This window comes from Solea senegalensis, linkage group LG1 (genome assembly GCF_019176455.1).
Source record: "Solea senegalensis isolate Sse05_10M linkage group LG1, IFAPA_SoseM_1, whole genome shotgun sequence".
NCBI classification, from domain to species: Eukaryota; Metazoa; Chordata; class Actinopteri; order Pleuronectiformes; family Soleidae; genus Solea; species Solea senegalensis.
The window spans coordinates 18,831,305-18,855,800 of NC_058021.1; the positions used below are offsets into that span (position 1 = coordinate 18,831,305).

The 24,496-nt window shown below is 43.0% G+C and overlaps 1 protein-coding gene and 1 long non-coding RNA gene across 4 annotated transcripts in view; one reads left to right on the forward strand and one right to left on the reverse strand.

The window, feature by feature from the left end:
* The first annotated feature begins 1,162 nt into the window (after window positions 1–1,162).
* The window catches only part of brinp2 (bone morphogenetic protein/retinoic acid inducible neural-specific 2), a 176,381-nt gene continuing 153,047 nt past the window's right edge, over window positions 1,163–24,496 (forward strand). The window contains exon 1 of the mRNA XM_044031466.1: window positions 1,163–1,912. The gene's annotated coding sequence lies outside the window, so the exon portion shown is untranslated. The remainder of the gene's footprint in view (window positions 1,913–24,496) is intronic.
* Window positions 19,647–22,511, reverse strand: LOC122773085. 3 transcript variants are annotated; one of them, XR_006360853.1, is made up of 4 exons: window positions 22,205–22,511; window positions 21,101–21,132; window positions 20,809–20,901; window positions 19,647–20,579 (listed from the first exon to the last, which is right to left on the reverse strand). It is a non-coding gene; the product is annotated as an uncharacterized LOC122773085 (long non-coding RNA). The 3 variants fall into 3 exon arrangements; XR_006360855.1 differs by lacking the exon at window positions 22,205–22,511 and adding an exon at window positions 21,614–22,072; XR_006360852.1 differs by lacking the exon at window positions 22,205–22,511 and having other exon boundaries at window positions 21,101–21,607.

Below are 24,496 nucleotides of genomic sequence, written 5' to 3' on the forward strand. Positions count from 1 at the left end.
TGTAAGCCGAATTCTAAGGCTACAAATACCATTTAACTATTATTTTTTTTCTTGTATGTTGAAGTGATTACACACTTTTACAAACAGCCTTCATGGTACTGAATTTCGGGCCAACAAGCCCTCCTATATCTTACATGCTGCAGCTTTAATTGGAAGGTGCGCTTGCTGCTGAATCTCTCACATAACACTCACCGAATATCAAGATGTTCCTCGGGTGCAGGTTCCTAAATAATACGCTGCCAAGCTTCTGGTGAGTATCTCACTCCAGCATGGCAGCGAGTGATGAATGCCTCATGTGCTTTCCGCGTTAACCAAGTTCATATTGAAACACTCCCTGGAGCTTTGCCATCAATCAAAGCCTCTCCCTTCAGCTGTCAAGCTTTTTTTTTTTTTTCTCGGCCCTCTCTCTTCTGCCATGTGCGGCTGTGCCACAACAATATCCGGCCCACCTCATTTGCTCCCATTACAGAGGCGGCTCACGCTGTTACTTATTTCCCTCTCGACGCCCCTCGGCAGTATATTCAGCATGCACTTCGCTCTCCAGCCTCCCTTCAAACACTTACTTATTCATCACAGACTGGAGGAAGCCGCTCGGCTGACAGACACCAGATTTCACAAGGAGAAGAAGGCAGAACGACGGACACACACAAAGTATGTGACTCTCCGCTCGGTAATGGGAGACGCTGTCAGTATGAATTCGGTTTTGCCGCGAGTCAAAGCTGATTTGCGGACACATTTGGCTAAAGTGCTGCGAATGAATGAGAGAAAGGCAGGAAAGCATTTTCACTTTCATTAGCCAGCCTGTCCCTTTGGGCTCAAACCCCCCCACCACCACCACCACCACCACCTCCCTATCACAGTCTCAGTCTCTTTCCCTCTCCCTCCTCCTGTATCCCACTTTTACCTTCTTCCTCTCCATCTTTCCCCCTCTCATCAACATCCATCTCCCTTCAATCCACTCTTCCCATCTCCTCTCCTCGCTTCTCTCCCCATGTGCTGCTCACCATTGCACTCCTTTCCTCACCTCCTTCCCTTCCCTCACCCCCCTCCTCCTCCTCCTCCTCCTCTGCGGCTTTCAGCCAATCGCTGCCAAGCGAGGTGTGGTTTCCCTACAGGAGGGTGGAGAGAGCCTGTAGAGGAGAGGAGAGAGAGGAAAGACACGAGAGGAGAGCGTCGGTGAACAGACACGCTGTCTTGAGTCACTTGGAAAAGCAACGCCACAGTGAGTGGCGGCCGTGGCGCACAGAGACTCCAGCGGCCTGGAGTAATTACCAGGAAAATAAAGCAGAAAACCCGGAGTAAAACGCAGACACCAGAGAGCGGAGGGTGCGCAGTTTGTGGATACCTGCGCGCCTTCACTCCGGCGGCAGGTGCACCACAGTCCCTCTCACGAGACAGAGTTTCTTTCGGTCCGGGGAAGGAACCGAGAGAAGAAGACATTTCCTGGGATTATTTCTCCCGTGTCTCCGCAAAAGCTGCACGCAAACTTTGCCGCAGGCTCCTGCTTTGACCAGACAAAAACAATTCGAAGGGGGGAGTTTAAATCCTTTAAATTCCTTTTAGTCTGTTTCCAAACGCGGATAACCCGGGACACCACCTCGAATTCAGCTGAACTGTAAACTTGTGTCACGCAAACCGGAGTCTTTTCCATCGTCGTCCCTCTCTCTGTGTTTATCTGTTTTAAATGTTTTGAAAAAGAAGACGGACAATGCCTGGATTATTACAGCCGCTGCCTCTGGGGAGAGGTGAGGAGTGAGGGAAGCCAGAGAGAAAGAGAGGAAGAAGGAGGGAAGTCGGTGGCGAAGGGCTGTCGTGCTCGACTTCGTTTGCTCTCCCTCCTATTTTCTCTTTACTGGATACAGGGACACACGCATCCAGAGACGCACGGGGAGGACCTGCGTTCACACCCTGGGTGAGTTTTTGCGCGTGTGTGTGTCTGTTTTAATTACATACAAAAGGAGCCTGTGCGTTTTCGTGCCAGGCGCGTTTTTACGCACAGCGCACACGGCAGTGAAGCGGGTTGGGATGGCCAGTTGCGGTGTGCCAAAGACCAAGTGGTGACGCATGATGGATGGGCAGAGTGGGTGAGGACGAAAGGAGGGGAAGGAAGGAAGGAAGGAAGGGGGTGAGGAGGAGATAGTGGGGCTTGAATTAAAATGAGTCAGGCTCGTTTTCACGCGGCCGCACAGGAATATTGTCAACATTTGTGCGGATGAATAAATAAATATTGTGCCCACTTATATGCACAACTGCGCACATTTTAGTCTCCGAACGATGTGTGTGTGTGATGCCTTTTTTGATATGAATGTGTGCGTGATTTGAACGTTTTAGACCAGTGAAGGTGCTGTGGTGCAGTCATAGCAAGTTGTGGAAATGTGTGTGTGTGTGTGTGAACCACATTAGTCCACCACACCACTATTCCATATTTTTCCTGTGTGTTTATTCCTGTTCTTTCCCACCCAGTAAACATCTTCCTCCCTTGCTTCCTCTCTCTCTCTTTCCCTCCTCTCTGCCTCTGCATGTGTGTGTGATACTGTTGCTCCATCACTCACCCTGAAATGCCTCCTTTACGCACGACGCATTCTCTCTCAGATTCTCTGCAACCATGTTAAGCACAACATTCACCTGTCAGCTACTTCTGTCGAGACTGCACTGTGTGTACATGTGGCTGCGAGGAAATCCTTGGAGAAGAAGAGGCGCTGCTGCCTCACATTTCCACTGAACGCCCACTGACGCTGCCACAGAGGGCTGCGAGGTGGGAAAAGAGGTCTTTGCTGTCAAACAAATAATGGAGGAGAAAGAAGGGAAAACATGAACTCTTCAAACAGTGGGAGAAAGCAAAACATGCCTATTTCATCTGTTCAGTGCCAGTTGAATACATAGTGTACACATGCGGGTTGGACCTGATGGCTCAGTTCCCTTGTGTATTCATTCACCGAGCCCTTTATTAGCAACACCTGCTTCTTCAGTTTGCAATTATCCAGTCAGCCAAACGTGTGGCAGCAGTGCAGTGCAGGGATTCACAGGAGCTTCACTTCATATTCATATCAGTGTGGAAATGTGATCTCGGGTTACTTTGGCTGTGGAACTGATTGTTGGATCAGAGCCGGGTAATAAAACCACAACAATCGTCATAATGTCACAGCTAAACTTTCAATACGTAGCCGCATAATGTCATTTAATGCATTGTACAACACACTTTGAGTTATGGCATTTTATTGCGTTTAATGTTTGACCTTAATCCATCGTTTTAGCTATGAAGAAGTTGTTTTTTTTTATCAAGTTTTAATAACAATCACTCTTAAGGTATTAGGATTATTATTATTGTTATTATTATTTGAACTTTGTCAAAAGAATGATCTGAGTATTTTTGGAACTGTGGACACACACACACACACACACAGCTCTCGCAGCCATCGTGAGCACTTTAATGACCACTTTCTCCGAGTTTGCATTTCTGTAGACTTTTGACTCTGCAAATTACCCAGAGTTCATATCGCCTGGGTAACAAACCAATACAAAACCGACAATGGCAAAGCAAAATCCAGAAGAGACCTGAACTGATTTTACAAGGAAATAAAAATAAAACATTTACCTTTTTGCATAATGATGACAGTAAATTAAAGAATCCCCTTATCCTCTCTCTGTCAACAAAAATAAACAACATAAAAAGTCCAGAATTCTCCAAATTAGGCAACATTGTTTGCTCACAGCGTATAGTTCAGCAAAGGTCTGGCACTGTGGAAGTTTTTAGTTGACTCTCACATGTGGTGACTGCAGTGATGAATCTCAGGTCAGCAGGCAGTAAAGGGCCACAATAACTGAACGCCTCCTCGCCACTCTTTGGTCTTATTCTGGAGACGCTTCGATGGCCTGATGGCCTGGCGGGCTCGTAGTCGGTGAGCAAGTCTGAAATGTATTGCAGGGCTAAACCTCTAAGTGCTCTGTGGACGACTGATGGGATTTTTAAAGTGATTCTGGTCAGGGTTTAGTGGAGGGACATGGGCCTGTCAGTCCTGCCGATGGAGACGTTTGGTGGATGAAGGGTCAGACTGGTTGAAGCTGGCAGAGGAGCTACAGTAGCTCAGAGAACTGCTCTTTACAGGCTTGAACAGCAATGCTGTTCAAGCCTGAAGTGGACAGACTTCAGATTCCGCTCATCAGCCAAGAACAGAAATCTGAGGCTGCAGTGGACAGTGGTGATGTAACTGTGTGTGTGTGTGTGTGGGTTTATGAATGTCATCTGAAACTGGTTTCATGAACGTGACAGTGAGTTCAGTGAACGTCTGTGACCTCCTCAGTCACCAGACGTGGATCCAGTGGATGGGGGGGAAAAAGCTTTGAGATGTGATGTGATGCAGTCATGTCAACACACAGCAGCAGGATTATGGTGAGGCTGAGGAACAGCACAGTATTAAAGCTGCTGTCAGCCATGTTGTCTTTTGGCTAACTTCCTGTCCCTTACTGCTGTTCGCATTCTCCTCCCTCTGTCACCTACAAATTGCCTGTATGCACAGAGCGTCTCTTGGACATAAGCCAGTCCATTTGACTTCCGGTCAGTTGTTGTTAAGGGGAAACTTGTCTTGTAGGGATTCCAAATTTACATTTAAGCACTGCTGCGTCTCTCTGATCACAGCCTCTGCTAAATTCTATAATTTATTATGAACACTCTTGGTAAGTTCTGCAAACACTGACTGTCTCTGCATCTTTAGCTGACAGGAAGTCATTAGCAGGGACTCGACTGGTGATATTCCCCCTTTCAGCTTGTGAGTATCGGGTGTTTTCAAAATTGTCCCATCCCATCACAGACCAAAGCAATTAAGTGTTGTTGTAACTTAATGTCTCATGCCAAAATATCTTCTTATTAAAGCTCAGCTCCAATCCTGGATTTTGCCATGTGTTTCCTCTCCTTCTGTGTCCTGGCGTCTTCTGTGATTTCAGGGTCAAAACCCAAGAGCGAGAATTGTGGCTCACGCAGAGCGATTCAACTCCCAGCACACATTATCTAGAGTTTGTTAGTCTGACTTTGAGGAATTCAATTTATAGAGCACTTTTGAAGACAACAGACCTTTTGCTGTGAAGGTTATGTAACACGGTTGTGTGTGGACTGGGTCAGTGGAAGTGCTTTTTCAAACGTGTGTTTTAAAAGCAGTATTTAGATTCTGACATCATGTAAACTTACCGACTATTTCCCAAACGTTTTAAAGATGGTGAACTGTCCTGACCCAAATCGATGAATGTATCAATTATTAACATATCTTTAACAGATGTTTGGTTTGTGTTTTGTGCATAAAACTTCATTTTATGCACATTATTCAAAACATATACACATCAAATCTTAACTAAAAGGTTTTGAAAATTCAGCAAATTTTTTTAGGGACCCCAAAAAACCTCCTGCGGCCCCACTGTGGGTCCCCGGCCCAGTCTTTTGGGTATCATTGACCTGTATGTATATCCAGCCTAGGATAAGTGACCCAAATCTACATCTGCAAAGCGGGATTGACGATCAGATTTCTGTGTCCACGGAGCCCTGAAGAAAATCAGATCTTAGTGATATCAGCCGAAGAAATTAGATACACTGTAAGTCACTGCAGCCTCGTAATCTGACCACAGCCTCGGTCGGTGACAGCTGTCGCCGCGCAGAGCTACTCACCGCGTCGCTGAGGCGTTTGACCGACAGCAGCTTTAATAAAGTGCGGCGAACGAGCTTAATGGACGTTGTTGTGATATCCTGGTAACAACGAGAGTCTGTAAATGACACGTTGTTTAGCGGCTCGGTAGGGCTGCGCGTCTGTGCCGACACCACAGCTGGATTGAAAAGGTGTATTGAGCGTTTGAGTCAGTGGTGACGGATATTGATGAAGCGCAGAAGGAGTTTCCATTAGTGAGTCTGTTCAGGTGGGCGGGGGGAGGAACCAATGACAAATGCGGGTTGTTTTTCTTCCACACGACTCCGGGGCTGTTTGTGTTTGGCCCTGTCCGTGGAAATCTACTGCACTGAAGAACAGTGTTCTATTAAAAGGTCTGCTCTTGTTTGTTGCTTTGATTTGACATTCGGTCTTTTTATTTTTAACCAGCTGTTCAGTTTGTGCCTTTTTTTACATGGAAGCAAGTTGCGTTCATTCTACGTGTTTTCAGGCGTGAATTGATGGGCGCGAGAAGGTGTAGCCTCGCCTCGACACAGTATGGTTATTTAGCGTCTCCACTAGCATGGCACCTGGTACCTGGTATTATTTTTAGTACCTGCTCTGGAGAGGTTCCAAGCGAGCTGAGCCGATACATGCTTGACGTCGCCAGACTGCCGGCACAGGAAGAGACGTCCGACACAAGAACCATGCCGAACAATACCGAACTGTAGACCCGTTAAATATACTTAACAATCCTAAAAAATCTCCAACAATTACCAAGGAAGGGCGAGGGGCATCACAACCCCTGCCCTGCCACTGTATTTCAGTCCAGTGACTGTGTGAGACGGGGTCTGTGCTCCGGTCATGGAGGAAGTACTGAACAAATCTGTTTAATTAACTGATTGTAGTGATTCACGTAAATGAAGTCACCGCAGTTTCATGCAGCCGTGCAGTGACGACTCCGCCCACATTGGGGAGGTACTATATTGTAGTGGAAACACAATCCAAACCACATAGAGTCGAGCCGTGGTGTGCCGAGGCGAGGCGAGCTGGGACCATGTCGTGGAGACGCGGCATAAATGTCCACAAAAGTTGCTCCAGATGTTTTGTGGAGCTTCTGCCCACAGATGAGAAAGTGATGGTAAAGAATGGATAAAGGTGCAAGAGAAATCATGTTTCCATCATTTCAATGTGAAGGAAATGATGAGCTTTCCGTGTGGGATGCACCGGTACAAGCAGAGGCATTTTATAACAAAAGATAACTATCAAAAGTTTAGACCCATTGAAGGCAGTGAAATGAGGGCATGAGGCCACAGACTAAATAAATGATCAGATTCTGAGGTCTATGTTGCCTTGTCTTTGTTCAGAATATTGACGTAGCAACAGTAGGTGGAATCAAACCAATGACTCACCAGTTTTCGTATCGTCGACATCTTTTATTTGGCAAAGCAGTGAAATAAGAGCAAAATGAAACCCCTTCTCATTTTGTTTAAGCGGACCCAGTGGAGTCCATTCAAATGCCCCCGATTGTCTCTCGATATATAGATGTGCAAAAGTAAAAGTGCGCGCTTCCTGTGCTGTATGGAAATTGGTTTATGTGTTGATCGTCTCTCCCACAACTGTAATAGACGAGCCTCGACAGACACATTCAATAGCTCAAAACTCCATATCCAATCTTGTAAAGATTTCTCTGCACCCTCTAGTATAATGCTGTGTATGTTTTACTATCTTATTTTAGTGCCTCCTTTTAAAGATGCATCCCAATAACGAGAAAAGGTACAGAAAAGATACAGTGAGGTGGATTACTGTTGAAAAAAAGTTTCATATTCACTCACAGAAAAAGATAATATCTCTTCTCACCTATTGTCCTCCCGTAAAGAAGAAAATAGCATCCATTTGACTTCTCTTATTAGCTCCCTTTTCTCCCTCTTATTTTGTTGTCATCCAAGGTCGCGTTTGCTTCGTGATACTCTCTCTCTCTGCCTCTGACCTCTCGCTCCGTTTCATAAGCAATCGGGGAAAAAAATCGGAGCGCCGGGTCTAGCGGCGCCGCCGCCGTGAGTCACTCGGCAGAAGAGTGCATCAGCTAAATGCGTGTAAATATAAATGTAAATGTGTTTGCACACAGCGCACAGCTGTGTCCTTCAAACTGCAAGGACAAGCGGGGAGATATTGGAAATGCTGCATTTTCAGAGATTGATACATAATAGCGGGCTTTTAAGATTTGCTGCCAGTCTCATCTCTCAGAAGTGCACCGTGTCCCTTTTAAATTGAGATACACCAGAGTTTGAATGGTTGCATCCAAGGTACTCAAAAACACACAAATGCTGATTTATAATGAGACCTGCACGTGGCTCCACCACTCATCTATCATCCAGCTGTGGTCACGATGGATGTTTTTTACAGTAGCTTTATAATATACACACGTTTCACTTCTTTTTTGGGCTTTAAGTGCTTTGCGTCCCCGCCAAGACCTACAGGAGAATTTTTCAATATTTGTAGTCCAGGTTTGTACAAATCTGACAACAACTTCCTACTTATCTCATGTAGTGCAAACCACTCATAAACCAGATTAATATTAGATAGATTAAACCCAAACTACATCTATAGACCCAAGTACAACCGCCCTGCGGTAAATCCTTCATCGTGGTGATAATATTAGATTTTTTTTTTCCGGCTGATTCACGGTGCTACACGGTGTGATCTTTCACCTGCAAGCAACAATGTTTCATATTTATTTCTATTTTATTGACTGGCACGTGCGATGCTTTATGTGCGGCGTGTGCACACGCTGGTGCAAAAAAAAAAAATAAATAAAATAAAATCATTAAGCAATGTTCTGGAGCCGCGGCGACGGTGAAAGCGTTTGTGGTCTCGGAGTAATTGATTATTGATTCATGGAGGTATAATGCCGTTGTATCTCTTTGCTGTAATATGATTTGGTGAAGATATCAGAGAGAACGCGGGACGCGGGAGCACAGCACTCTGGGATATTGACTGGGGCATCATCATGTGTAGGTATGTGTGGGATCGGCGAATAAACGGCACGGAATTCAGATTCATATTGATGCACTCTCTCGCTTATGATGAAGGGAATAAATTATCTCAATGAATACCAGGTCACTGAAGAAGAGAGGGGAGCTGTCTTGGTCCTGGACCATGTCACTCCTTTAGGGTGGACTTTGGAAAAGACCCAGGGTTCAGGTCCCGGTTGGAACAGGGGTCTTTCTCCATTTTCTCCAGGTTCTCTGGTTTCCTTTCACAAGCCAAAAACATGCAGTGGTTAATTGAACACTCTAAAATGCCTGCAGGCGCGAATGGTTGCTTACGTTGGCCGCTTTTTGCCCTGTGTCGGCTGGGATTGGCTCCCGTGACCCGCGTCTCTTCATGTGGAGGATAAAGCGGTTTTAAAATGTATGTGTGCATGGTTCTGATTGGTTAGATACTCATCGGAGCCAAGCATTGAAAAGAAAAGCAAAGGTCAGTTTCTGTGAATGGGGTTTGTGTGTGAAAAGACCGCTTCGGAAGCTGCACGCATTTGAGATCCTGAACTGGAGGTGGACTTGACTTTTGACCTTTCACACCATGTAATCAAGAGTTACGGATTTAAATGACACACAACGTTTATGTGGCCCAATTTCCAACCATATTAAGTTAATACAACTGCTTCATTAGCAACTTTAAAGGGGTTGATTGAAACCAGTAGATTAGAATTGTTATCTCACAACTCTCTCCGTCTAATTAAATGATGGTAGATGGAGCCCTAAATTATTTTTAGAGTGTAAAGTGAGACGATGTGGATGTGTGAGCGGAGCGTCTTGCTTTAATTCTTCTCTAGACTCCAAAACGACCGAGTGAATTATACAAGTCGTTGACGGGGGACGCGTTCGTGATTTGCTACTTTTCTCATTTCCAGTTGATGCCACCGCATTTCATCTCTTTGATTCAGTACCTAATCAAAAGGTTCGTGAACAAAGCTATGGATTTCCATACAATTTTCCCTCCTCTTCTCCTTCCTTCCAACGATACAACCATATGTATATGTGTGGGAGAAGAAGAAAAAGAAGGGAAACATGTAAACTGCATTAACTCCAAATTGTGCAAACATACCATGAAAGCTAATGTAAACCATTTTATGACGGCACAAACAGCCAGCACATGCTTGTACACGCCATCAATCCCTCCGTACTTGCTGTGCTGAGTGAGTGCGCGGTGCTATTTGTTTTCCCCTCTGCCGTGTCAGGCAGTCGCTCATTAGTTTTTCACAGATGGTTCGACACACACAGCAAAACACAATGGACACTCATTTATAATGCATCACGTCAGTTAATGAAAATGGACATTATTTCATCTTTATTCATATGTAATAATCAGTCATGCACTTTTAAAAATGTGAAGGTAGGGCCTGGCAACTCCTCATTACATCCATGTCATATCATATGCAAAGAACAGTTATATTATATTATACATAGAACATGTGAGCTTTGGCAGGAAAACGTTGGACACATGTCCAAATTCTGATTATTTATGTGGCTAAGGCATTCTGACAGGTTTTGTTGTTGTTGTTTATTGTAGCTGGACACTGAAGCGTCAGCGTTTTTGCTGTTAGCCGCTGCCGTAGCATTAGTACTTTATGTTAGCAGCTAGCAGCAGCATCTGACACATGTGCTCCCGTGCCTACGTCCACCCCCAAAAAAGCATCAGTTGGCCATCGTAGTTTTTGAATTATTACCATTATTTACTTCAATTCTGGGCTCTCACAAGGCGTGATGGAGTGGAACAGGTTCCTAACTCTACTATAAGAATCTTTCCCAGATCTTGAAATTGACATTTGATTATCATCATTATTGGTGCATATATGTGGGGAAAAACAAAGGCAGGCAGTGAATCCTCATCAGAATGGGCTAATGTTGGCGTCCCTGCGTGATCATTAATCCATAATCACAAGTGGTTGTCACTTATTTTCCCACTGATTACCAACTAATTCGAGCCCCGACTCATGGAAATGACTTTAGTGAGGTAGCCTTTTTCCTTATTTTCAGTTGTGCTAAGTAAGTAACCTATAAGCTTCTGCTGCCCGAAGCCAGTATTGTGAGACATCTAAGCTTTTTATCCAAGATTGAGCTTTTTTTCCCCCCTTTATCTTTTTTTCATTTTTGTGCTAGTCATTAGAAGCTCTTCCTCTGGGGAGGGAAAAAGAAGAAAAGAAGATGAAACAACAGTACTAACCACCGACACCATCACTGCTGCTGCTCCTCCATTCTGCAGTGCTGATATGCCTCTTGTGGCAAACCCTGGAGATGCTCGTGCCGGCTTCAGTGGCTTGTCGAAGGCAAATCGGCGGCGTGTCGGGGTGTTGGGAGGGAGGGAGGGACATGAAAGGCGGTTAAACTCTCTTTCTCTCTCCTCTTTGGCCGCTTCGCCTCTTATCTCCATACATGAAAGTGCTCATCTCTTCTGAGAAGAACGCAGAAGGACGCATGCACGCACGCACGCACACACACACACACACACACACACCCAACAGCAGCGTTAGGAGAGTGAGCCTGTGTGAGCAGAGTGAATTGTTTCTCATATGTTCTGCACTGTACATTAATCCTGAACGTGGACTGTAGTGGCTCAAAGCCATGCAAACTCCCTCCTACTCAGGAGATGCATGAGACAGACAGTGTGTGTGCTGTGAATGTGGGAGGAGTGTAGTGTTATAAACAGCAGATGGTAAACCCCCAGCTTTCTTTTATTATTATTTAATCCTCTAAAACGTTGTTGTTGTTGTTGTTGTTTTTTAAAGCTGATTCCAAATACTTTCGTGGACAAAGCAGCTGAGTTCTTGTCTGATTAATAGTTTTTCTTCTCGAGGGATCGTCAGCTTTGAGAAATAGTTTTTCACACCCTTATTTCAGGAAGGTCAAGTACAAAAAAACAACAACTCCAACTTGAAAATCTAAGAAGTGAAGTGCAAGACGACAAAGTGGTGAATACTTCATTCATCTTAATCATCTGAGTTTTAGGTTTAATTATGCGAAAAGGGGACATTTTTAAATGAACTATGCAGCCTTTTGTACAAATGTCTGCAGCTTTGTACACATTCAGAAAAAAATATCATTTCTCATTTTCAGAGCAAGAAATTCTTTTATTTTGGCGGTTGGAGGTTATTTTGGATTTCTCTTTTAATTACTCGATTACTCAAAAGTTTTATAAATCCAGATATATCTTTATTAGTCATTTAAGCAGCTGGATGCTTATGAGAAAAGTTCATATTCCATGTCATAGTTTTACCCTCTCTCATTATCAGTGACAAATTGTTGTAATTTAACTTGAGCTATGTTGTAGAAGCTCAATATTCCAAATGGTTTTGCTTGCATTATCTTGCCTATAGGCGTTAGAATGCTGTGGCGTTCATTTGTTCGTACATCAAATGAATATATTACGTTCAATTGAATGCACACTTCATTTTTTTCCATTTTGCATTTGTGTCTCAAACCTGGATAAAATCTATCTCTGCCCCAGCGTTCCGTCTTCCAACTTTGCACTGAGACTTTAACAGCATTTTTGCTCACACCTGCGGTGTTCCTGTTCAAAAACGGACTGGAATGAATGCAAGTGAATGGGCGTCCAACATTGTCATAATCACACTCACCCGCACAGTGACCTTACACTTTCTTTTTTGTGTCTGCTGTGTAAATCTGGAGCAGGTGGCTCTTTTTTTTCAGCCACTCTCATCATCCCTGACAAATAAACTGTCGCTGCTGCCAAACAGAAAAATGCATTCACTTGTGTTGGCAGGAGTTTTTTTTTTTGCACAATAATCACCCCCCCCCACCCCACCCCAAGGACTTGCATTTGCTCTTTCCCTTTTGAATGAAAAGTGAAAATGGACGAACATTTGCATAGAAATGCATTGCATTTTTATTTCAATCTGTGTGCGAGCTGAAATCTCGTCGGCCTGCACAGGAAGCGGGAACATTAAAGGACACTAAATGTTCTCAGCAGCTAAAGCAGTGCAATATTAATTATTCAGACGTATGGCACGACTGCGCCGGGTGACTGCACGTGAAGCTCTTCCTCTCACCTTCCCTTCTTTCCTCTCCTCCTCCTCCTCCTCCTCCTCCCCTCCATGTGATGAGGAAAGACATTTAGCAGTGAGAAATACAATGATTATAAGTTGCGGCATTGATCTTTGTATTGACCTATATCATCCTGAGTCATTGACTCTGACATCCAAACTCCTCCCATTGATTTGCTGTTTAAAGCGGTGTAACCACCACCAGCACACACACACACACACACACACACACATACACCTACACAGACGCTAATACGCTTTGGATCCGGACCCAGATGGTGTCTTAGTCAGACCTGGACGGTGATTTTAAGTGGTGCAGCCTTTATGGCACCATACATACAGTATATCTCAGGAAATTAAACCCGGTGAGGTTCATGAATGGGGAGGCACTGACTGCTCTGGGGTCGGATGTACAAATATATGATCCTAAAATCAATTTTGACCTTAATTGAAAACTTTTAATTATGCTTTAATCCATTCCATACTGTTCAACAATACGATAGCAAGAAAAACAAAGGAATATTTATTAATATAAGGTCAAAGTCAATTTTTTCAAATTTAAACTTTACCTTTAAATGTATATATATATTGTAAGTCCGTGCACCTAATCCTTCTCCAAGAATATCTCTGTGTTAAAAACCGCCCTTTGCATAGAGAAGAGCAGCTCAGCACTGCCCCCTATCAGTGCGGCACGGTACTTCCTGCCTCACCCTGTGCATTTTCACTGCATATTTATGGCCGATCAGAAAGTCACACACATTCATTAAATGTATTAGACAGACTGTGGAACGTCATGTATAATGGAACATGTATACTGGCGATATAAATAGCGGCAACAATGGGCATGCACCAACTGCACACACCGCCTGCTTCAGTCAGTCGCTGCCTCACCTCACCGTTCTCCCGTGTATTTGAACAGGAAGTGCGTAAATTCAGCGTTTTTTTGACTGTAGAAATGTTGAAATCATACAGAAAACTCATTTATAGAACAATAAAGTGAACAAATTGATTTTCTTTTATCGTTGTTAGTATTTTACTTGACTGCACGTCACCAAATTCAGATCCAGCATGGCTCCTGGTGGGGAAAAACACTCAGGGAGTAACAAGGGGATCAAAGAATAAACCAGTAACCAGAGAGAATTAAGAGGAAAGTGACTTCATATCGCACGATCTGAAGAGAGAAACATGGACAGAGATTTAATCAAAAACGTTTTTAGTCAAAAAAGAAGGGAAAAATTACTTGGTTTCAATGATTGAATTAACTCCCTTTTACATTTCATTCGCCTCAGTGTAACCACTTTATTTTGAGAATCCATTCACGTGCATCTAAAGCGTCTTCTATTTTAAGACTTTCACTGCTTTATTTGTCACCTGACGTTATAAGAGAGCATTTATCTTTGAATTACAGTGCTTTTTTTGTCAATGGGAAAATTGGTACAGGATCATAGAAGGAGAAATGTGTAGAATATTCCTGCTTGCGTATGGAGGAGAAAGGGTTTGCTTTACCTTGTCTCCTATAGCAGTAAGATACTGCGATTGGCAGGTGGAGTTTTCCATTTTAGAGTCAGCGAAACACAGTTGGATGGCCAGTTTTACTTATTAAAAACCTATTGATGGCCTGAATCGGCTCAACGCTCTTCACCGGGAACATCTGTGGGGAAGTGATAATCGCCTTCCTGCTCCATCAGACGTGTCACCACAGTCCCCCGTGGAAAGTGTTGGTCACGGCGCGTGATACGCGTGAGAGGAGCGGAGGAGCAGTGATGAGGAATCTCCAGAATAGAAGTCGCAGTGACAGCACTCGGACTGCTCTCATTGATTTTATGTAGCTGACGGGGAGGCAACAGGTGGACAGAGGAGGCCAGGACGTCTGACAAGCAAGGACACTTAGCCCTTGTAAGATGCTGTGGACAGGGATTCAACTTTGCAAACGTACTGCATGTGACTCACTGTTTTTATTTTTTACTGCAAGCTTAATCACACAACAGCTAATGGAGGTGAAAATTGCAGGTTAACTCATGGCACCGTGATTATGTGACAAAACGCCCCCTAAAATTAAAAAAGTACAGGGTTTTGGAGGAGTCACAGCCGCCTCCTTCTTATATAGGGTGGTGGAGTGGCTGAGTGGTTAAGACCAGTACTCTGTGTGCGAGAGACGTCATGGTCGCAATGGTCGCAAGTTCGATTCCACCCCTGGCTGATTGTGCTCATACCCATTGTAAGTCGCTTTGGATAAAAGCGTCTGCTAAATGACATGTAATGTAATGTATAACGTTTGTCCACATTGTTGTCCACGTCCCTCATTTCCGTGACGAGCACAACCACAAGGCGTCACAGAGTGTCGATGCAGAGGAGTCAAATATTGGCATGGACAATTTTTCTAATCAAATCTAATCAAGTGTCATATTTATTAAAGTTAGGATATCGCTATTTTGTCCCACCTTTAATTAATTATTAGGGTTGCCCATAGACAGTTTAAAAACATAAATGGAAATGTACAGATTTTTGACTGCCATGAGTCACAGATGATTTCCTGCAACCAAGCTCCTACTGGACAATCACACTGGTGTCCGTACTCCTTTCCCTCTAAATGGGAACATGATTACCAAAAGTGGCGTCACATGCTATTGAAGAAAACCTGAAACTAGTGATTAAGCCTGTTAACTCCTCAGGAAATTGTTGACTGTCATTGTAAATCAAGTGACAAGTTAAAGCCAGTTTTCCCATAGACTTCCATTCAAATTGAGTTATTTTTGCAACTAGCGTAGTCGCCCCCTGGTGGCCGACTGCAACTCCTGTCCTACTTACTTTCAAATTAGAAGACGATATAAAGTTTTATGTCCAGTGTTCTTTATCTTTTCTTACCGCACTTATTTGAAAAGCTATTGATACCGCACTGCAATAACCACTATAGTTAATCTGCTGTCTAATAAAAGACTTAATTTCCCATGTGTCATGAACTCATCCTCTGAATGTCTTGTCAGGATGGAGTTTTTCTGTCATTGGCCTTTTATTTTGGCACACTTTCCTCGTTTCCACGTTCCCGCAAATCCACTCGTAAAAAAAAAAAGAAATTAAATATAGTCTTTAAAAGCCTCCGTTTTTAATGACTCTGAATCACTGTGTTCCTAAAGTATAAAAATACATTGGCGTTTAGGGGCACAACACACAGCTGAGGTTTTGTATTCATTAGCTCTGTAAGTTTGTCAGCTTCTCTTCTTCCTTGTCGGAGATAATTGTGACACTTAACAAAGTGAAATGAAAGAAAAGATCATTCTGCACCAACTGTGGCTAAGAATGCTGATCTGAAGAGGGATTCTGTCTCCGGTTTATTTGGCCTGGTTTCCAGCGGAAACATGTGGAAACTCGTCTTGGCTTTGTTTGCATGCCTGATTGCATATTTAATTCATGAGAAGACTTTTCCAAAACTGTGAGCACCCACCCTTGGCCTGGCGTTTTGGCTGACTAACCCGGCGCGTGCCTTCGAACTCGCTCGTGCGTGCAGTTTTTTGGGGGAAAAAGACCAAAGACCAAAACGTGGATCCTTTTTTTTCCCCTCCAGGTTGGGGATGAATACTATGAAATTGATGCTTCTTTCTCTGTGGGTGCTATATTTATGCGGTTAGAGGAGTAAGATCGCTTTTGATTTCAATCAATATCTCTAAATAATAAAGCAGTTTGGGGATGAAACACAGGCGGATACTTGAGATGTGATGAGTTCAAAACTGGAGCAGCTGCAGCGCAAGAGTGCAGCACAGGGTTAAAGTCCAAATCTTTGGATATTAACCAAACATACAGTACGTACAGTATTCCTCAACTCTGTGTAGGCAGTGTCATGATCTGGAGTTGCTTCAGTTAGTTCAGCAATGATTTACTTTACTGTGAATGTGAGTGAGGGATGCAGTGATTACGTAACCTAACCCTCTTGTTTTTTTGGGATGAAAGAAGAAAAAAAACAGATGAGTGTGATTTTTATTCAAAATGATGAAAACACCTGTGACAACATTCAAGTTTGACTTGAGTGAAGCGGCGACTTCATCGTGACCGTTCTCCGCGTTGTGCTAAGCGGGCACAGCTTCGTTCTTGCACTTGAAGTCGCTCCAACTTTGACGCGTCACTTGCAGCCCGGCGTCTCCGCTGATCCTGCAGTCGGCCGCGACGTGCCAACTCCGCTGAGCAGCTCTAACAGGATTGGACCTTTGCCTCGACAGTGACGCACTAAACCAGTCAAGGTCACTGACGGCGTCGCATAAGAGAAGACATCAGCTCTTAATGAAGTCATACATCACATTTAGCATATGGTTCAATTAAAAGCTCTATCCAGATAATTGAGATTATATTATCCCAGCACATCCATTATCTCGGCTCCGAGAGTCGGCCCATTTGATTGGAAACACTGAGGGGGATTGGCTGTTGCTCACTGAGACACATCCAAGCACGGAAGGAGGTGTGGTCACTGGGTGGTGCAGGGGATGTAGCCGACATGTTCCAGTACGTGTTCAATTCTGTGAATTCTCCCCTTTTTGTGTAAATGCATTATTCTCGGAGCAGGTGTAGCACTTAAATACTCACATTGTGTGTGTGGTTGTCTATGGACAACACGAGTGTGTAAATGGAAGGCGAGGTCATGATCTCCTGTTGGATTAGTGTGTTGTAGGAAGTGTTGAGTAATGCAGCCGATCTGCACTGATGGAACTTACTCAGTTTTCTTTCGAGGGACACATTGTATTTTTCTTTTGGAGTGTTTTTATAATGGATGAGGTCTTTTCACTGTTGTTGCCCTGGGTGAGGGAAACTCACTCACTCATCTGATACATGGTGGGGTACACCCTGGATAGATCGCCAGTCCATCACAGGGACAGATATAGAGACAAACAACCATCCACTCTCACACTCACGGTCAATTTGGAGTGTCCCAGTTTGCCTAATCCCCAAATCTGCATGTCTTTGGACTGTGGGAGGAAACCAGAGAACCCGGAGAAAACCCAAGCCTGCTGCCAACTAGTGGTTGGAGGCTTAAATACACCACAAAAAAAGAGTCTTAGCGTATCAATCATATCTTTACGCCGCTAATGTCTATGGTGGTTGGAAAACCTTAGGTTAAAGGTGACATTGAATGCTTGTATCACACATATATGTTAGTTATGGAGGTCTACTTACATATGTTAACTTGTTTTCATGGTTAAAAACCTCCTAATCGCTACAACAAGCCGATCAAAATATCTCCTCACTGACGCTCTCGTCAGCCGCGCTGTTTCAGACCAAAACCACACCCCCACAACGTGGACTGTGTTGTGATTGGCCAGGCAACGAGAGCTATCCCACTGTCCTGTGATTGGCCAGGTACCTGGAAGTGACGTAATAGATAGGCCAGCTCTCAGATACACAGCTCCCCCTCTGGCACGGTGGATGCTCTGCATCTCAGCAGCTACAACGAGAGTAGTTCTTCTTCTGCTGCGGTTGAATGTACGCAACCGGATGTGCCCGGACTAGTGCCCGCACCAGGAGGCGCTACGGTGGTGAGAGGAGTGGTGAGGATTTCTGATGACGACATCAAATTAAGGAAGTGCCGATCCGCTTCGCAGAGCCCAGGAAAACAATACAACACTATTTTCTCAGCAGTGGCTGAACTGTTGTTCTGAAACTTTAGGGTTTCATAAACGAGGTAATGACGCAGATACACACACACAAACGCAGCGTTAATTGGAGCTTCCGGTCTATGTGGCCTTTAAGCGTTATGTTGACCTTCACCGTCTTCCTCTTTAGCAACATGATGGCCGTTCCACTGGGTTTGCGTAATTCATGGCCAGCACGTCTTAAGACTGCTTGGTTCTTCTCTCTCCCTTTCGCTGACTTGACTGAGGACACGACAGGAGCAGAGGTTTGTGCCTGGACCAGCTGCTCCCTCTGTTGGATCTTCAGACACTCTGCTGTCCAGGACACTCGCACACACCTGCAAAATGACAAGTAATCTCAGTGCCACAGATGTGCCTGGACGTGGAAATCTCTTTTTCTTTTTCCTTTTTTTTTCCCATCTGTGTGATTGCACTGCTCTTCGGCTCTTGCACGTGCACACTCACAATAAATCACATCTGGCCCCGCTCCACCAGGAGACCCCGTCTATTCCGGGGTCATCTCAGAATCACCGGTTTAATGTTCATCGGTGAGGCTGGCTTTGATATCAACATCAGATAAAGTAGAGTTTCTTGATTGCTTTGGTCGAAAGAGGCGCCGCTCACTGAGAAAATGATTTATTGGACATGCAGATGTCAGTGGAGATCAGAGGAGATGGACGGGCCGCTGATGTGTAGTGAGTGTGCTTGAAGTGTGGGTTACTCATTCCCAATTATGGGACGTTGCTCCTTTTTAATTGGCAGCTGGTGGAGAGAGAGAGAGAGGAGGAGAAGGAGGAGGAGGTATGAAGTAGAAAAGGACTAAAAGGCCTCACAGGTTAGCAGGGAGCTCAGGCTGGAGCAGAGAGAGAGAGAAAACTCTGCCACGCCATCCTCTCCTTCAGAAAGAAGGTGACGGCGACGGAGTAGATGAAGTGCAAAGGTTTTCGTTTGCAGGAAGAGAATGAAACTTGTGGAGAAAAAAAAAAGGGTGAGGTATTGATATTAGAGAGTACACTGAAAGAAAAAATCTGTTGAATTTACATGAAAAAAGTATGGACATCGGTTGCACACAAAAAAATCATGTTATGCCAACATGAATATTGCACATAATAAAATCATGTTACACCATAATGAATATTTCCTTTTTACTACACCTAAGAATTTTACATTAGACAAATATGATTTCATCATGCAATTATCCCCAATTTGTTCACATTTAACAAACAATAAAATTACATTTTAGTTGCACAATTATTTCATATCATTATTACGTGATTGCAATTGCATTTTTATTATGCAATTTGTGTCATTTTTTTATGTTTATTATACTATATTTCAATTAGAATTTACCAAACATACATTAAAATTAAATGTACATAATTTAGTATGATGTACATTGTTTAGTTGCCAACTGATCAATTAGTCATTGATATGAAAAGCAACGCAAAATTCATCAAACACAGGACACTTAACACAAATTTGCACTTCAACCCTTTTATTAATTCAACTAAAAAAATATATCTTTAGAACAGTGCAAAAAGTTGATAAAGTTGAATTTCATCAACTTGAACGGTCATTAACTATTAACTGAGCATTGACAAAATCTAACATTTCGGTGTCTTATATCAGCAACTTTTCAAAGATGCTCTAAGCCTTTTAAAGTGCTCTCCAAGACGCCCTAAAACAAGACCTAAAATCAGTGGCTATCTATTTTGGGACTTTTTTTGGGAAACAGAAATGTCAAACAGAGCAAGGTACCGCATAAACCCACTCTCAAAAAAAAGAGGAAAACAAAGGAACCCGACTTTACAAGGTTATTATTGCAGTCCCAGGCAATCTCTGTATGCTGCTCTTTAAAAAAAAGACAAAACTAAGGCAACGCGAGAGACTTAGGCGCTCTCATAAACATATATAACAAAATTTGCAAAACAGAAAACTATGACATTTTCTAAGATACCATCTGTATTCAAAGAGTTGGATTTTCAGGGCCTGAGCCCTTTTTGACAGCACTTTGCCTTCCAACTCCATTACAACTTTCTGTACCACCTCAAAGGTGTATCTGAGTTGAGGAGAGTAGTCCAGGTTTAAGTTGTAAATAGGGCCAAACAGCATGGCAACCGCCACTCCAACACTTGGTAGGTCGACCAATATGGCCTGGCCTTCAAGGACCACAAGGATGTCCTCTACCTCACTACCGCCATTTTGCCTTATGAGGAAAATTCCCACCGTGGTGTCCCCGATTCCGTCCTGGATTGCAGCATGGTCTTCACTCTACAGGACAGACAATAATTTCAATTAAGTTTTATAGGAGCAAAATATGACCAATCACCACCTGAAGGGGAAGTAGAAAGGTTTCAAAGCATTGTTACACACACATTCACAACAAGCATTGTTACACACACAGCCGGGACTCAAATTATCAACTCAAATAATCAACAAAACACTTGTCCTTGTAAAGTAATCTAAATTCTGCTGTCAATGATACATTAGTTGGACTCACCTCATATTCCATGAACAGGTGTGCTGGGTCCTCGTGAAGATATACGCACAGTCCCTTTATGATTAGTTCTCTTACAACCTCAGTGTCCTCACTCTGGAAAGAGACAGTTACTTTATTAACAGGTTTATGCAGATTTTCCAAATCAATTTGACTCAACGAGGCCAAGGATCAAACCTATTAGGTTTCTTTATGACAGTATGGAGTGTCAAATCACAGGTACGTGTGTAAAGTGAAGTATTCACAATATATGTTGTGAAGTTTAAATAAAATGTGTGTAGATTACACTACTCACTGTAATCTGGCGGACACTGGAAGGAAAGGAGTCTGGAGTACATAGGAGAGGCAATTATGAGAATTCACATGCAAACTTCAGAACAAATATGAATCTTTACTACGTGTTAATTGGCTCACAGATAAATGTTTATGGTTATTGGGTTAACATAATTATACTGTTTTTAAAACCACATAGACACCTCTGGTCAATTTGACCCAAACCATCTTAAGGATAAACATGTTACCAGGGGTTAACAGAGGTAGTGGGATAACTGTTCAAACTCTATATTATATTACATTTATCATTCTATCATAGTTACTCACACCGTTTACCTGACACCCACGCTTTATTTCTCCACTTTGACTTTCAGAGCACTGGCGATGCTTTGTTTTAATTAAACAGTCGGATTCCACTAGTCCACACCAGTTCTAAGTTAGTTGCTAGACGCTACCTGAGGCGACCCGACGGCAGCGACGCGCGAACGGGGACCTGACGCCGACCGCCGTTACCTGTTCCCCTCGACCAGCTCACCTTCATTCCGGACACCGCCACGCCGAACACCGCGGCCGACCGGTTTACACAATAGTCTCCGGGGCTGCAGCTGGATGCTACTCGGTTTATAGCCCACAGGCTGCAATGTGCCGGGCGCGTGACAAACATGACGTCATATACTGTGTCGGGCCGGGCGCGTCAGGTCCAAGCTCTGAATTTTTGAAACTTTGTCGGATGCGGCGCGCGCAAACTCGGATGCATGGACGTGGAAAAAGTCTTCTGTACATACAATGTCTGTGCGTGGGGCTTATTTAACAGCAAACACCACAGATTCACTTTTACTATATGTCAAACTCCCATTATAAATTACAAAAAGTAATTGATATACCGCACATTTCACACTACACAAAAACACTGTGTGCACACATTTCAATGAATATCGTGAGAAAGCATATACAGTTCTGTTCCAGGCATTAGCATAGCACTAGCTCGCGGTAGCTAACGCTAGAATTAACTTTGACTTGCTCGATGTTAATAGCAGATTAAAACGTCCTGCTTAGTGAAAACAACGATTCTGAAGTGATGTCTCCCACTTCCTAACGATAATTTATTAGAGTGAATTAAATTTACCTTAAGCAGATGTCTCGTTGGTGCTTGCAGCATCAGTGGTGAAATGGCAGACCCCAAAATATTCCCTCGTTGAAAGTTTCTCGATAGATGGGGTTTCCTTCCACTGCTCCAAGGGGGCGGAGGAAAACCATAACTATTTCATTTGGTATTAACATGATTTAGATATGTAGATGTAACACCGCTGAAAATTAAGTGTGATCTTCAAGATTGGCATATGTTTTGAAGGGAAACAGAAAGATTTCATGTTATTTATACAAGCTTAATATTTGTAAATTGAACAACTCCACTTTTCCCCTTTTTTCAGTGTAGATTTGCTTTTGAGATTGAGAGCAATATCACATTAAAGCCACATTGTCGGACCCGAATGAGAAACTAAAGCCTGTGAATCAACCCCTCTGCCAGTTGTTGTTTTTTTTTTTTTTTTTCTTGTTTCTAATAACTTCCAGCCTGAAGTGCAGCACAGGAGAATTGCAGCTTGCGAGATAATTGGAAAAACGTCAGCGCGCGACTGTGCGGTTATTGGAGGAATAGGAATTATTCATGCGGCGGTGTCCAGATATTGGTGCTGAGAGGCACGAGGCTGTTAAAAATAAAAAGACAAGACAACATGTGAAATATATTTACACATTCATGCCGCAAATCCAGACCGTAAAAACACTTTATGTACTCTACATCACTTTGCTCACTAAAATGAACTTTTGACATTTGGGTATTTCATCGGCTCTAAAGTTTTTAACTGGAATATTACTTGGAAAGTGAGTCGCTGCTTTACAATTTTCATGTCCTTCACTGCGGCTGCTGCTGCTAAACAACACACAGTAAAGGCTATTTTATTTTACATTTGTAACATTTGATTCTGATCATAAACTATTTACAACAGTTGCAGTAGTGCACAAGAAACACATACATATATATGTATGTATACATGTGTGTATATATATATAAATATATATATATATCTATATATCAAGACTATACAGTAACAGTGCTGTTTAAATACTAAGTAATGCAGATTGACAGATTGTCACGCAGAGCAAATGAGCCGGATAATGACACCGTCAAAGTATCTTGTTGTTTTCCACTTGAACAGCAACTAATGTTCGTTTGGTCCATGAAATGTCAGAAAACGTAAAAACGGCCTGATCAGGGTGTGTCAAACCTGAAAATGATGTCTTGTTTTTGTCCACGGACCCAAATGATTCAGTTTTTAATGATTTCTTTGTTTCATGGAGCGAAGAAATGAAGTAAATATTCACATTTAAGGAGCCGAAACAATCAGGAAACTTGTTTTAATCATGGAAAAAAAGCTTCAAACCGATTAGCTGACGATTAAGCAATCGATTAATAATTGAGTCATTGTTTCAGCTCTGTACTCATTGGCATTTCGAGAAAAAGAAAAATCTGGGCTCCAAAATTGCTCATAGGATAAAGAAACTTGTGCGGATTCACCTTGACTCGTTTTCGTGTGGACAGCCCTGAAATGTTGCTACATTTTTATCTGTGTTATAGATTTAAAAAGACCACGTCATCATTGTCCTGAACACAGCCTTTATGAGTTTGGTAATTGCTGTGCAATAGCGATTTGAAAAAGGTTATTTGTTGGGCTCTGACACCGGGAGCAGGAGTGGCTTTTGTGTGTGCGACACTGTTGTCAGCGTTCCTAAGATTTAAAGACTAAAAATCCTTCACGCTGTTAAAGGGTATAGTCATACTATTATAAAATAAAACAAGAGAAGGTGAATAGATGTGGTTCCAAAGATGTTGGCTGGCAATGTTTTAATCCCCTTGACTTTGGCCGACAGCCAACACTGATGGAAAACGCTGAAATAAGGTAAACACAGATAAAACATGTGTTTATTGTCCTTTTAATCCCAGGCTGTAGCAGCAAAATGTTGATTTTCAGACTGCGCAGTGGTAAATTGTCTGTAAACTGCTGAACTAGTTCCACATTACTCGTAGAAGTAATGGGGGGATTCAGTGGAGACTAAAAGACCGTGACCACTTCCAGTCAAGATAATAGGTTTTTGTGAGTTGCTGTTGTGAGACCTTGTATACATACAGTATATGTAGATTTTCAAATCGTGTCCAATCAATAGTGAGTAGCACCGGAGGAATCCAGGAAATGATCAGGTGAAATGAGCATCGGGAGGAACAAGTGCTATTTAACATTGACCTGCCTTTTTGGGTTTTGCTTGACTTTATTTCATGACTTTCATGAAACCACAGAAAACAGCAACACAATAATCACAAAAACCTCTAAATCCTGCACTTTTTGTACCATTGACAAAGATA